We start from the raw sequence: 15276 nt of genomic DNA on the forward strand, positions 1-15276 counted from the left end.
AGGGTATGTTTGGCAGCATGAGCGAAGGCTGCTTTGTTGTGAAATAGGAAGCCAATTCCAGATTTCATTTTGGATTGGATATGCTTAATATGAGTCTGGGAGGAGAGTTTACAGTCTAACCAGACACCTAGGTATTTGTAATTGTCCACATATTCTAAAACAGAACTGTCCAGAGTAGTGATGACACCGTATGTCTCTATATGACTCCATATGTCTCTATATGACTCCATACGTCTCCATATGCATCTCCATATGTCTCTATGTGACTCTATATGTCTCTATAAAACTCCATATGTCTCTATATCAAATCAAATCAAATCAAATCAAATTTATTTATATAGCCCTTCGTACATCAGCTGATATCTCAAAGTGCTGTACAGAAACTCCATACGTCTCCATATGCATCTCCATACGTCTCTATATCACTCCATATGCCTCTATTTGTCTCCATATGACTATGTATGTCTACATATATTTCTATATGACTCTATAGGACTCCTCATGTCTCTATATGACTCTATAGGACTCCAAATGTCTATGACTCCAAATGTCTCTATGACTCTATAGGTCTCTATATGTCTCCATATGTTTCTATAGGACTTCATATGTCTCTATATGACTCTATATGTCTCTGTGACTCCATATGTCTCTATATGATTCTATAGGATTCCATGTTTTATTTTTTTATTTTACCTTTATTTAACCAGGCAAGTAAGTTAAGAATTATTCGCCTACCTCCTCATGCCTTTTGCACACATTGTATATAGACTCCCCTTTTTTCTACTGTGTTGACTTGTTAATTGTTTACTCCATGTGTTGTCTGTTCACACTGCTATGCTTTATCTTGGCCAGGTCGCAGTTGCAAATGAGAACTTGTTCTCAACTAGCCTACCAGGGGCAGAACGACAGATTTGTACCTTGTCAGCTCAGGGGTTTGAACTCGCAACCTTCCGGTTACTAGTCCAACGCTCTAACCACTAGGCTACGCTGCCGCCCCATGTCTCTATGTGACTCTGTAGGACTCTATCCATGTTAATGTTATAGATGACTTCAACACCACGGTTGTGCCCCAAACAGAACCCTATGGGCCCCGGTCAAAATAAGCTCTCTGTATAGGGAATAGGGTGCCAGCCCTGGTTAAATGTAGTGCACTATATATAGGGAATAGGGTGCCAGCCCTGGTTAAATGTAGTGCACTATATAGGGAATAGGGTGCTAGCCCTGGTTAAAAGTAGTGCACTATATAGGGAATAGGGTGCCATTTGGGACACCCAAATGGATGCGTTAGACAGAAGGACGAGACAGAATTGAAACGGTACATTTTAGATTCTAATGTTTTAGGTTGCTTTACAACCCAGAACCATCTGCATGGAGAACAAAACAAATTATTAAAAGACACAACCAGGATTAAATAGTTATTTTAATGTGTCCTTGTTAGTTTATGATACTGTTTGGTGTGTAATTTGCCTTGAGGAATGTACTTAAAAGTCAAGTGTATTTTCCCGACACACTCGCAAGAGCAATGAAGTGGAGTAATGTAGAAGGCAATCTAATTCGGAGAAGATTTTTTTATCATTCACGCTCGTTTACACATTAGCTTGACTGACTGAAGGCCTCTTCCCAAATGGCACCCTTTTCCCTGTATAGCCTCTATGGGCCCTGGTCAAAAGTAGTCCGCTACTATATAGGGAATAGGTGGACATTTGGGATGCAGGCTAAAGGGTCGGTCGTTCCACCAATTCGGTGCCTATTTGAGATGTGTGACTTGGTGAAAAACAACATACCTCATTTTAACATTCTGTCATCAAGAGCAGATGTTCAACTTCATAAAAAAAAAAAAAAAAACATGTTTTCCTTCAACTCAAGAGGTTATAAAGTAACAGGTTTTATAAAGTAACAGGTTTTATAAAGTAACAGGTTTTCATGTTAAATCAGTCATAAATCTCCATGTGACTGGAGGAATGGAAGCTTGATGTGTGCAACAGGAAGGGGAAATGGAAGGAAAGCTTCACCAAAAATATATAAATGTGTTGAAACATTTCTTTAAAAGCATTTTGTTTTCTATTTTCATATTGTAAAAGGCTGTGTTTCGGTGGAACGGCCCTAAAACCATCTGCTTAATGAACAGTCGTGGCCAAACGTTTTGAGAATGACACAAATATTACAGTCTGCTGCTTCACTGTCTTTAGGTATATTTTTGTCAGATGTTACTATGGAATACTGAAGTATAATTACAAGCATTTCATAAGTGTCAAAGGCTTTTATTGATAATTACATGAAGTTGATGCAAAGAGTCAGTATTTGCAGTGTTGACCCTTCTTTTTCAAGACCTCTGCAATTCGCCCCTGGCATGTTGTCAATTAACTTCTGGGCCACATCCTGACTGATGGTAGCCCATTCTTGTATAATTAATGTTTGGAATTTGTCAGCATTTGTGGGTTTTTGTTTGTCCACCTGCCTCTTGAGGTTTTGACCACAAGTTCTCAATGGGATTAAGATCTGGGGAGTTTATTGGCCATGGACCCAAAATATTGATGTTTTGTTAGCCCGAGCCACTTAGTTATCACTTTTGCCTTATGGCAAGGTGCTCCATCATGCTGGAAAAGGCATTGTTCATCACCAAACTGTTCCTGGATGGTTGGGAGAAGTTGCTCTCGGAGGATGTGTTGGTACCATTCTTTATTCATGGCTGTGTTCTTAGGCAAAATTGTGATTGAGCCCACTCCCATGGCTGAGAAGCAACCCCACACATGAATGGTCTCAGGATGCTTTACTATTGGCATGACACAGGACTGAAGGTAGCGCTCACCTTGTATTCTCCGGACAAGCTTTTTTCAGGATTCCCCAAACAATCGGAAAGGGGATTCATCAGAGAAAATGACTTTACCCCAGTCATCAGCAGTCCAATCCCTGTACCTTTTACAGAATATCAGTCTGTCCCTGATGTTTTTCCTGGAGAGAAGTGGCTTCTTTTCTGCCCTTCTTGACACCAGGCCATCCTCCAAAAGTCTTCGCCTCACTGTGCGTGCAGATGCACTCACACCTGCCTGCTGCCATTCCTGAACAAGCTATGTACTGGTGGTGCCCCGATCCCGCAGCTGAATCAACTTTAGGAGACGGTCCTGGTGCTTGCTGGACTTTCTTGGGTGCCCTGAAGCCTTCTTCACAACAATTGAACCACTCTCCTTGAAGTTCTTGATGATCTCTGAAGCCCTTTATGTGCAAAGAAATGATGACGGTACGTGTTTCCTTGCAGGTAACCATGGATGACAGAGGAAGAACAATGATTTCAAGCACCACCCTCCTTTTGAAGCTTCCAGTCTGTTATTCAAACTCAATCAGCATGACAGAGGGATCTCCAGCCTTGTCCTCATCAACGAGAGAATCACTGACATGATGTCAGCTGGTCATTTTGTAGCAGGGCTGAAATGCAATGGAAATGTTTTTTGGGGATTCAGTTCATTTGAATGGCAATAAATATTTGTGTCATTCTCAAAACGTTTGGCCACGACTGTAGGACTTGCCTCATATACGCTAGAGATGTTTGAATCCAGTCCAATAGCATAATGATATTGGTGAGATCATGTTAAATCATGGTGGGATCATGTTTAATAATGGTGACCATGTTTAATAATGGTGAGATCATGTTTAATAATGGTGAGATCATGTTGAATAATGGTGAGATCATGTTTGATAATGATGAGGATGCTTAATAATGGTGAGCATATTTAATAACGGTGAGATCATGTTTAATAATGGTGAGATCATGTTTAATAATGGTGAGATCATGTTTAATTAATAATGGTGAGATCATGTTTAATAATGGTGGGATTATGTTTAATAATGGTGGGATCATGTTTAATAATGGTGAGATCATGTGTAATTAATAATGGTGAGATCATGTTTAATAATGGTGACCATGTTTAATAATGGTGACCATGTTTAATAATGGTGGGATCATGTTTAATAATGGTGAGATCATGTTTAATAATGGTGAGATCATGTTTAATAATGGTGAGATCATGTGTAATTAATAATGGTGAGATCATGTTTAATAATGGTGACCATGTTTAATAATGGTGAGCATGTTTAATAATGGTGACCATGTTTAATAATGGTGGGATCATGTTTAATAATGGTGACCATGTTTAATAATGGTGGGATTATGTTTAATAATGGTGGGATCATGTGTAATTAATAATGGTGAGCATGTTTAATAATGGTGAGATCATGTTTAATTAATAATGGTGAGATCATGTTTAATAATGGTGAGATCATGTGTAATTAATAATGGTGAGCATGTTTAATAATGGTGGGATCATGTTTAATAATGGTGACCATGTTTAATAATGGTGGGATCATGTTTAATAATGGTGACCATGTTTAATAATGGTGACCATGTTTAATAATGGTGGGATCATGTTTAATAATGGTGGGATCATGTTTAATAATGGTGACCATGTTTAATAATGGTGAGCATGTTTAATAATGGTGACCATGTTTAATAATGGTGGGATCATGTTTAATAATGGTGGGATCATGTTTAATAATGGTGACCATGTTTAATAATGGTGGGATCATGTTTAATAATGGTGACCATGTTTAATAATGGTGACCATGTTTAATAATGGTGGGATCATGTTTAATAATGGTGAGATCATGTTTAATAATGGTGACCATGTTTAATAATGGTGAGCATGTTTAATAATGGTGACCATGTTTAATAATGGTGGGATCATGTTTAATAATGGTGAGATCATGTTTAATAAAGGTGACCATGTTTAATAATGGTGGGATCATGTTTAATAATGGTGAGATCATGTTTAATAATGGTGACCATGTTTAATAATGGTGACCATGTTTAATAATGGTGGGATCATGTTTAATAATGGTGACCATGTTTAATAATGGTGAGATCATGTTTAATAATGGTGACCATGTTTAATAATGGTGACCATGTTTAATAATGGTGGGATCATGTTTAATAATGGTGACCATGTTTAATAATGGTGAGCATGTTTAATAATGGTGGGATTATGTTTAATAATGGTGAGATCATGTTTAATAATGGTGATCATGTTTAATAATGGTGACCATGTTTAATAATGGTGACCATGTTTAATAATGGTGGGATTATGTTTAATAATGGTGAGATCATGTTTAATAATGGTGATCATGTTTAATAATGGTGAGATCATGTTTAATAATGGTGATCATGTTTAATAATGGTGAGCATGATTAATAATGGTGAACACGTTTGGTGAACAGCCTGGCTGTAATGCTGAAGTCTGGACTAGATATTGTTGCATAGTAGGCCTGTTGGTGGAACTATGCTATAGCCTGGTCCCGGATATGTTTGTGTTGTCTTGCCAACTTGTCACGTTTGAATCCAGTCCAATAACATAACAGCGAACATGCTTAAGACAGCCTGGATGTAAAGCTAACGTCTGGACTGGATGTTGCAGCATAGCAGGTGAAACTACGATAAAGCCTGGTTTTAGATCTGCCTGTGTTGTCTTGCCAACTACTATGGTCATTGTCACGTGTGTGAGTTGGCAAAACGACACAAACAGCTCCGGGCTAATTATTGTGCTCATGTAAATGAGTGTAAATCCTACCCCAAGGTAATAGAGAGAAAACAGAAGCTAAGTAGCTAACATAACGTAGCAACAGCTCAATGTTGCTGTTGATTCAAATTCATGTTCACTACCACTACCACCCAACCATTAGGCCAATGGAGGCATTTATCTAACAGGCATGATGGTAATCATTAAATATAGCTAGTACCTTTACCACAACTAATTATTGACTAGAACAAAGCAAGGGGATGCGTACCAAGTGGCACTCTATTCCCACTCTAGTGTACTACTTTTAAAGTAGGGAATTAGGGTGCAATTTGGGACGAAGCCCTTGAACTACAGCACAATACTAGTATCAACTCGGAAAAACAGTGGATTTGGATAGTGACTCCATGTGGGTGGTAACGTATTGACTCCATGTGGGTGGTAACATAGTGAATCCATGTGGGTGGTAACATATTGACTCCATGTGGGTGGTAACGTAGTGACTCCATGTTGATGGTAACGTAGTGACTCCATGTGGGTGGTAACATAGTGAATCCATGTGGGTGGTAACGTAGCGACTCCATGTTTATGGTAACATATTGACTCCATGTGGGTGGTAACATAGTGAATCCATGTGGGTGGTAACATAGTGACTCCATGTGGGTGGTAACATAGTGAATCCATGTGGGTGGTAACATAGTGAATCCATGTGCGTGGTAACATAGTGACTCCATGTGGGTGGTAACATATTGACTCCATGTGGGTGGTAACATAATGACTCCATGTGGGTGGTAACATATTGACTCCATGTGGGTGGTAACATAGTGAATCCATGTGGGTGGTAACATATTGACTCCATGTGGGTGGTAACGTAGTGACTCCATGTTGATGGTAACGTAGTGACTCCATGTGGGTGGTAACATAGTGAATCCATGTGGGTGGTAACGTAGCGACTCCATGTTTATGGTAACATATTGACTCCATGTGGGTGGTAACATAGTGAATCCATGTGGGTGGTAACATAGTGACTCCATGTGGGTGGTAACATATTGACTCCATGTGGGTGGTAACATAGTGAATCCATGTGGGTGGTAAACATATTAACTCCATGTGGGTGGTAACGTAGTGACTCCATGTTGATGGTAACGTAGTGACTCCATGTGGGTGGTAACATAGTGAATCCATGTGGGTGGTAACGTAGCGACTCCATGTTTATGGTAACATATTGACTCCATGTGGGTGGTAACATAGTGAATCCATGTGGGTGGTAACATAGTGACTCCATGTGGGTGGTAACATATTGACTCCATGTGGGTGGTAACGTAGTGACTCCATGTGGGTGGTATCATAATGAATCCATGTGGGTGGTAACATAATGACTCCATGTGGGTGGTAACATAGTGAATCCATGTGGGTGGTAACATAGTGACTCCATGTGGGTGGTTACATAGTGACTCCATGTGGGTGGTAACGTATTGACTCCATGTGGGTGGTAACATAGTGAATCCATGTGGGTGGTAACATATTGACTCCATGTGGGTGGTAACGTAGTGACTCCATGTTGATGGTAACGTAGTGACTCCATGTGGGTGGTAACATAGTGAATCCATGTGGGTGGTAACATAGTGATCCATGTTTATGGTAACATATTGACTCCATGTGGGTGGTAACATAGTGAATCCATGTGGGTGGTAACATAGTGACTCCATGTGGGTGGTAACATAGTGAATCCATGTGGGTGGTAACATAGTGAATCCATGTGCGTGGTAACATAGTGACTCCATGTGGGTGGTAACATATTGACTCCATGTGGGTGGTAACATAATGACTCCATGTGGGTGGTAACATATTGACTCCATGTGGGTGGTAACATAGTGAATCCATGTGGGTGGTAACATATTGACTCCATGTGGGTGGTAACGTAGTGACTCCATGTTGATGGTAACGTAGTGACTCCATGTGGGTGGTAACATAGTGAATCCATGTGGGTGGTAACGTAGCGACTCCATGTTTATGGTAACATATTGACTCCATGTGGGTGGTAACATAGTGAATCCATGTGGGTGGTAACATAGTGACTCCATGTGGGTGGTAACATATTGACTCCATGTGGGTGGTAACATAGTGAATCCATGTGGGTGGTAAACATATTAACTCCATGTGGGTGGTAACGTAGTGACTCCATGTTGATGGTAACGTAGTGACTCCATGTGGGTGGTAACATAGTGAATCCATGTGGGTGGTAACGTAGCGACTCCATGTTTATGGTAACATATTGACTCCATGTGGGTGGTAACATAGTGAATCCATGTGGGTGGTAACATAGTGAATCCATGTGGGTGGTAACATAGTGACTCCATGTGGGTGGTAACATATTGACTCCATGTGGGTGGTAACGTAGTGACTCCATGTGGGTGGTATCATAATGAATCCATGTGGGTGGTAACATAATGACTCCATGTGGGTGGTAACATAGTGAATCCATGTGGGTGGTAACATAGTGACTCCATGTGGGTGGTTACATAGTGACTCCATGTGGGTGGTAACATAGTGAATCCATGTGGGTGGTATCATAATGAATCCATGTGGGTGGTAACATAATGACTCCATGTGGGTGGTAACATAGTGAATCCATGTGGGTGGTAACATAGTGACTCCATGTTGGTGGTAACATAGTGAATCCATGTGGGTGGTAACATAGTGAATCCATGTGGGTGGTAACATAGTGACTCCATGTGGGTGGTTACATAGTGACTCCATGTGGGTGTTAACATAGTGAATCCATGTGGGTGGTAACATAGTGAATCCATGTGGGTGGTAACATAGTGACTCCATGTGGGTGGTAACATAGTGAATCCATGTGGGTGGTAACATAATTATTCCATGTGGGTGGTAACATAGTGAATCAATGTGGGTGGTACCATAATGACTCCATGTGGGTGGTAACATAATGACTCCATGTGGGTGGTAACATAGTGACTCCATGTGGGTGGTAACATAGTGACTCCATGTGTGTGGTAACATAATGACTCCATGTGGGTGGAAGCATAGTGACTCCATGTGGGTGGTAACATAATGACTCCATGTGGGTGGTAACATAGTGACTCCATGTGGGTGGTAACATAATGACTCCATGTGGGTGGTAGCATAGTGACTCCATGTGGGTGGTAACTTGGTGACTCCATGTGGGTGGTAACATAGTGACTCCATGTGGGTGGTAACATAGTGACTCCAAGTGGATGGTAACATAGTGAATCCATGTGGGTGGAAACATAATGACTCAATGTGGGTGGTAACATAGTGAATCCATGTGGGTGGTAACATAGTGAATCCATGTGGGTGGTAACATAATGACTCCATGTGGGTGGTAACATAATGATTCCATGTGGGTGGTAACATAGTGAATCAATGTGGGTGGTAACATAGTGAATCCATGTGGGTGGTAATATAATGAATCCATGTGGGTGGTAACATAGTGAATCCATGTGGGTGGTAACGTAGTGAATCCATGTGGGTGGTAACATAGTGAATCCATGTGGGTGGTAACATAGTGACTCCATGTGGGTGGTACACTTAATAAATCCATGTGGGTGGTAACATAGTGAATCCATGTGGGTGGTAACATAGTGACTCCATGTGGGTGGTAACATAATGATTCCATGTGGGTGGTAACATAGTGAATCAATGTGGGTGGTAACATAGTGAATCCATGTGGGTGGTAATATAATGAATCCATGTGGGTGGTAACATAGTGACTCCATGTGGGTGGTAACATAATGACTCCATGTGGGTGGTAACATAGTGACTCCATGTGGGTGGTAACATATTGACCTCATGTGGGTGGTAACTTAGTGAATCCATGTGGGTGGTAACATAATGACTCCATGTGGGAGGTAACATAGTGAATCCATGTTGGTGGTAACATTGAATCCTTGTGGGTGGTAACGTAGTGAATCCATGTGGGTGGTAACATAGTGAATCCATGTGGGTGGTAACATAGTGACTCCATGTGGGTGGTAACATAATGAATCCATGTGGGTGGTAACATAGTGAATCCATGTGGGTGGTAACATAGTGACTCCATGTGGGTGGTAACATAATGACTCCATGTGGGTGGTAACATAATGATTCCATGTGGGTGGTAACATAGTGAATCAATGTGGGTGGTAACATAGTGAATCCATGTGGGTGGTAATATAATGAATCCATGTGGGTGGTAACATAGTGAATCCATGTGGGTGGTAACGTAGTGAATCCATGTGGGTGGTAACATAGTGACTCCATGTGGGTGGTAACATAGTGACTCCATGTGGGTGGTACACTTAATAAACCCATGTGGGTGGTAACATAGTGAATCCATGTGGGTGGTAACATAGTGACTCCATGTGGGTGGTAACATAGTGAATCCATGTGGGTGGTAACATAATGAATCCATGTTGGTGGTAACATAGTGACTCCATGTGGGTGGTAACATAATGACTCCATGTGGGTGGTAACATAGTGACTCCATGTGGGTGGTAACATATTGACCTCATGTGGGTGGTAACTTAGTGAATCCATGTGGGTGGTAACATAATGACTCCATGTGGGTGGTAACATAGTGAATCCATGTTGGTGGTAACATTGAATCCTTGTGGGTGGTAACGTAGTGAATCCATGTGGGTGGTAACATAGTGAATCCATGTGGGTGGTAACATAGTGACTCCATGTGGGTGGTAACATAATGAATCCATGTGGGTGGTAACATAGTGAATCCATGTGGGTGGTAACATAGTGACTCCATGCGGGTGGTAACAAAGTGAATCCATGTGGGTGGTAACATAATCACTCCATGTGGGTGGTAACATAATGACTCCATGTGGGTGGTAACATAGTGACTCCATGTGGGTGGTAAAGTAGTGAATCCATGTGGGTGGTAACATAATGAATCCATGTGGGTGGTAACATAATGACTCCATGTGGGTGGTAACATAGTGAATCCATGTGGGTGGTAACATAGTGACTCCATGCGGGTGGTAACATAGTGAATCCATGTGGGTGGTAACATAATGACTCCATGTGGGTGGTAACATAATGACTCCATGTGGGTGGTAACATAGTGACTCCATGTGGGTGGTAACGTAGTGAATCCATGTGGGTGGTAACATAATGAATCCATGTGGGTGGTAACATAATGACTCCATGTGGGTGGTAACATAGTGACCCCATGTTGGTGGTAACATAGTGAATCCATGTGGGTGGTAACATAGTGAATCCATGTGGGTGGTAACATAATGACTCCATGTGGGAGGTAACATAGTGAATCCATGTTGGTGGTAACATTGAATCCTTGTGGGTGGTAACGTAGTGAATCCATGTGGGTGGTAACATAGTGAATCCATGTGGGTGGTAACATAGTGACTCCATGTGGGTGGTAACATAATGAATCCATGTGGGTGGTAACATAGTGAATCCATGTGGGTGGTAACATAGTGACTCCATGTGGGTGGTAACGTAGTGAATCCATGTGGGTGGTAACATAATGAATCCATGTGGGTGGTAACATAATGACTCCATGTGGGTGGTAACATAGTGACCCCATGTTGGTGGTAACATAGTGAATCCATGTGGGTGGTAACATAGTGAATCCATGTGGGTGGTAACATAGTGAATCCATGTGGGTGGTAACATAGTGAATCCATGTGGTTGGTAACGTAGTGAATCCATGTGGGTGGTAACATAGTGAATCCATGTGGGTGGTAACATAGTGAATGCATGTGGGTGGTAACGTAGTGAATCCATGTGGGTGGTAACGTAGTGAATCCATGTGGGTGGTAACATAATGAATCTATGTGGGTGGTAACATACTGAATCTATGTTGGTAGTAACATAGTCAATCCATGTGGGTGGTAACATAGTGACTCCATGCGGGTGGTAACATAGTGAATCCATGTGGGTGGTAACATAATGACTCCATGTGGGTGGTAACATAGTGACTCCATGTGGGTGGTAACATAGTGAATCCATGTGGGTGGTAACATAATGAATCCATGTGGGTGGTAACATAATGACTCCATGTGGGTGGTAACATAGTGAATCCATGTGGGTGGTAACATAGTGACTCCATGCGGGTGGTAACATAGTGAATCCATGTGGGTGGTAACATAATGACTCCATGTGGGTGGTAACATAATGACTCCATGTGGGTGGTAACATAGTGACTCCATGTGGGTGGTAACGTAGTGAATCCATGTGGGTGGTAACATAATGAATCCATGTGGGTGGTAACATAATGACTCCATGTGGGTGGTAACATAGTGACCCCATGTTGGTGGTAACATAGTGAATCCATGTGGGTGGTAACATAGTGAATCCATGTGGGTGGTAACATAATGAATCCATGTGGGTGGTAACATAGTGAATCCATGTTGGTGGTAACATTGAATCCTTGTGGGTGGTAACATAGTGAATCCATGTGGGTGGTAACATAGTGAATCCATGTGGGTGGTAACATAGTGACTCCATGTGGGTGGTAACATAATGAATCCATGTGGGTGGTAACATAGTGAATCCATGTGGGTGGTAACATAGTGACTCCATGCGGGTGGTAACAAAGTGAATCCATGTGGGTGGTAACATAATGAATCCATGTGGGTGGTAACATAATGACTCCATGTGGGTGGTAACATAGTGACTCCATGTGGGTGGTAACATAAGTGAATCCATGTGGGTGGTAACATAATGAATCCATGTGGGTGGTAACATAATGACTCCATGTGGGTGGTAACATAATGAATCCATGTGGGTGGTAACATAGTGACTCCATGTGGGTGGTAACATAGTGAATCCATGTGGGTGGTAACATAATGACTCCATGTGGGTGGTAACATAATGAATCCATGTGGGTGGTAACATAGTGACTCCATGTGGGTGGTAACATAGTGAATCCATGTGGGTGGTAACATAATGAATCCATGTGGGTGGTAACATAATGACTCCATGTGGGTGGTAACATAGTGACCCCATGTTGGTGGTAACATAGTGAATCCATGTGGGTGGTAACATAGTGAATCCATGTGGGTGGTAACATAGTGAATCCATGTGGGTGGTAACATAGTGAATCCATGTGGGTGGTAACATAGTGAATCCATGTGGGTGGTAACATAGTGAATCCATGTGGGTGGTAACATAATGAATCCATGAATGGGTGGTAACATAATGACTCCATGTTGGTAGTAACATAGTGAATCCATGTGGGTGGTAACATAGTGACTCCATGTGGGTGGTAACATAGTGAATCCATGTGGGTGGTAACATAATGATCCATGTGGGTGGTAACATAATGAATCCATGTTGGTGGTAACATAGTGACTCCATGTGGGTGGTAACGTAGTGAATCCATGTGGGTGGTAACATAGTGACTCCATGTGGGTGGTAACATAGTGAATCCATGTGGGTGGTAACATTGAATCCTTGTGGGTGGTAACGTAGTGAATCCATGTGGGTGGTAACATAGTGAATCCATGTGGGTGGTAACATAGTGAATCCATGTGGGTGGTAACGTAGTGAATCCATGTGGGTGGTAACATAGTGAATCCATGTGGGTGGTAACATAGTGAATCCATGTGGGTGGTAACATAGTGAATCCATGTGGGTGGTAACATAGTGAATCCATGTGGGTGGTAACGTAGTGAATCCATGTGGGTGGTAACATAATGACTCCATGTGGGTGGTAACATAGTGAATCCATGTGGGTGGTAACATAATGAATCCATGTGGGTGGTAACATAATGACTCCATGTGGGTGGTAACATAGTGACTCCATGTTGGTGGTAACATAGTGAATCCATGTGGGTGGTAACATAGTGAATCCATGTGGGTGGTAACATAGTGAATCCATGTGGGTGGTAACATAGTGAATCCATGTGGGTGGTAACATAGTGAATCCATGTGGGTGGTAACATAGTGACTCCATGCGGGTGGTAACATAGTGAATCCATGTGGGTGGTAACATAATGACTCCATGTGGGTGGTAACATAGTGACTCCATGTGGGTGGTAACATAATGACTCCATGTGGGTGGTAACATAGTGAATCCATGTGGGTGGTAACATAGTGAATCCATGTGGGTGGTAACGTAGTGAATCCATGTGGGTGGTAACATAATGAATCCATGTGGGTGGTAACATAGTGACTCCATGCGGGTGGTAACATAGTGAATCCATGTGGGTGGTAACATAATGACTCCATGTGGGTGGTAACATAATGAATCCATGTGGGTGGTAACATAGTGAATCCATGTGGGTGGTAACATAGTGAATCCATGTGGGTGGTAACATAGTGAATCCATGTGGGTGGTAACATAGTGAATCCATGTGGGTGGTAACATAGTGAATCCATGTGGGTGGTAACATAGTGAATCCATGTGGGTGGTAACATAGTGAATCCATGTGGGTGGTAACATAGTGAATCCATGTGGGTGGTAACATAGTGAATCCATGTGGGTGGTAACATAGTGAATCCATGTGGGTGGTAACATAGTGAATCCATGTGGGTGGTAACATAGTGAATCCATGTGGGTGGTAACATAGTGAATCCATGTGGGTGGTAACATAGTGAATCCATGTGGGTGGTAACATAGTGAATCCATGTGGGTGGTAACATAGTGAATCCATGTGGGTGGTAACATAGTGAATCCATGTGGGTGGTAACATAGTGAATCCATGTGGGTGGTAACATAGTGAATCCATGTGGGTGGTAACATAGTGAATCCATGTGGGTGGTAACATAGTGAATCCATGTGGGTGGTAACATAGTGAATCCATGTGGGTGGTAACGTAGTGAATCCATGTGGGTGGTAACATAATGAATCCATGTGGGTGGTAACATAGTGAATCCATGTGGGTGGTAACATAGTGAATCCATGTGGGTGGTAACATAGTGAATCCATGTGGGTGGTAACGTAGTGAATCCATGTGGGTGGTAACATAATGACTCCATGTGGGTGGTAACATAGTGACTCCATGTGGGTGGTAACATGGGTGACTCCATGTGGGTGGTAACATAGTGAATCCATGTGGGTGGTAACATAGTGAATCCATGTGGGTGGTAACATAGTGACTCCATGTGGGTGGTAACATAATGAATCCATGTGGGTGGTAACATAGTGAATCCATGTGGGTGGTAACATAGTGAATCCATGTGGGTGGTAACATAATGAATCCATGTGGGTGGTAACATAATGAATCCATGTGGGTGGTAAATAGTGACTCCATGTGGGTGGTAACATAGTGAATCCATGTGGGTGGTAACATAGTGAATCCATGTGGGTGGTCCATGTGGGTGGTAACATAGTGAATCCATGTGGGTGGTAACATAGTGAATCCATGTGGGTGGTAACGTAGTGAATCCATGTGGGTGGTAACATAATGAATCTATGTGGGTGGTAACATACTGAATCTATGTTGGTAGTAACATAGTCAATCCATGTGGGTGGTAACATAGTGACTCCATGCGGGTGGTAACATAGTGAATCCATGTGGGTGGTAACATAATGACTCCATGTGGGTGGTAACATAGTGACTCCATGTTGGTGGTAACATAGTGAATCCATGTGGGTGGTAACATAGTGAATCCATGTGGGTGGTAACATAGTGAATCCATGTGGGTGGTAACATAGTGAATCCATGTGGGTGGTAACGTAGTGAATCCATGTGGGTGGTAACATAGTGAA

This window comes from Oncorhynchus nerka, linkage group LG1 (assembly GCF_034236695.1).
Source record: "Oncorhynchus nerka isolate Pitt River linkage group LG1, Oner_Uvic_2.0, whole genome shotgun sequence".
NCBI lineage: Eukaryota > Metazoa > Chordata > Actinopteri > Salmoniformes > Salmonidae > Oncorhynchus > Oncorhynchus nerka.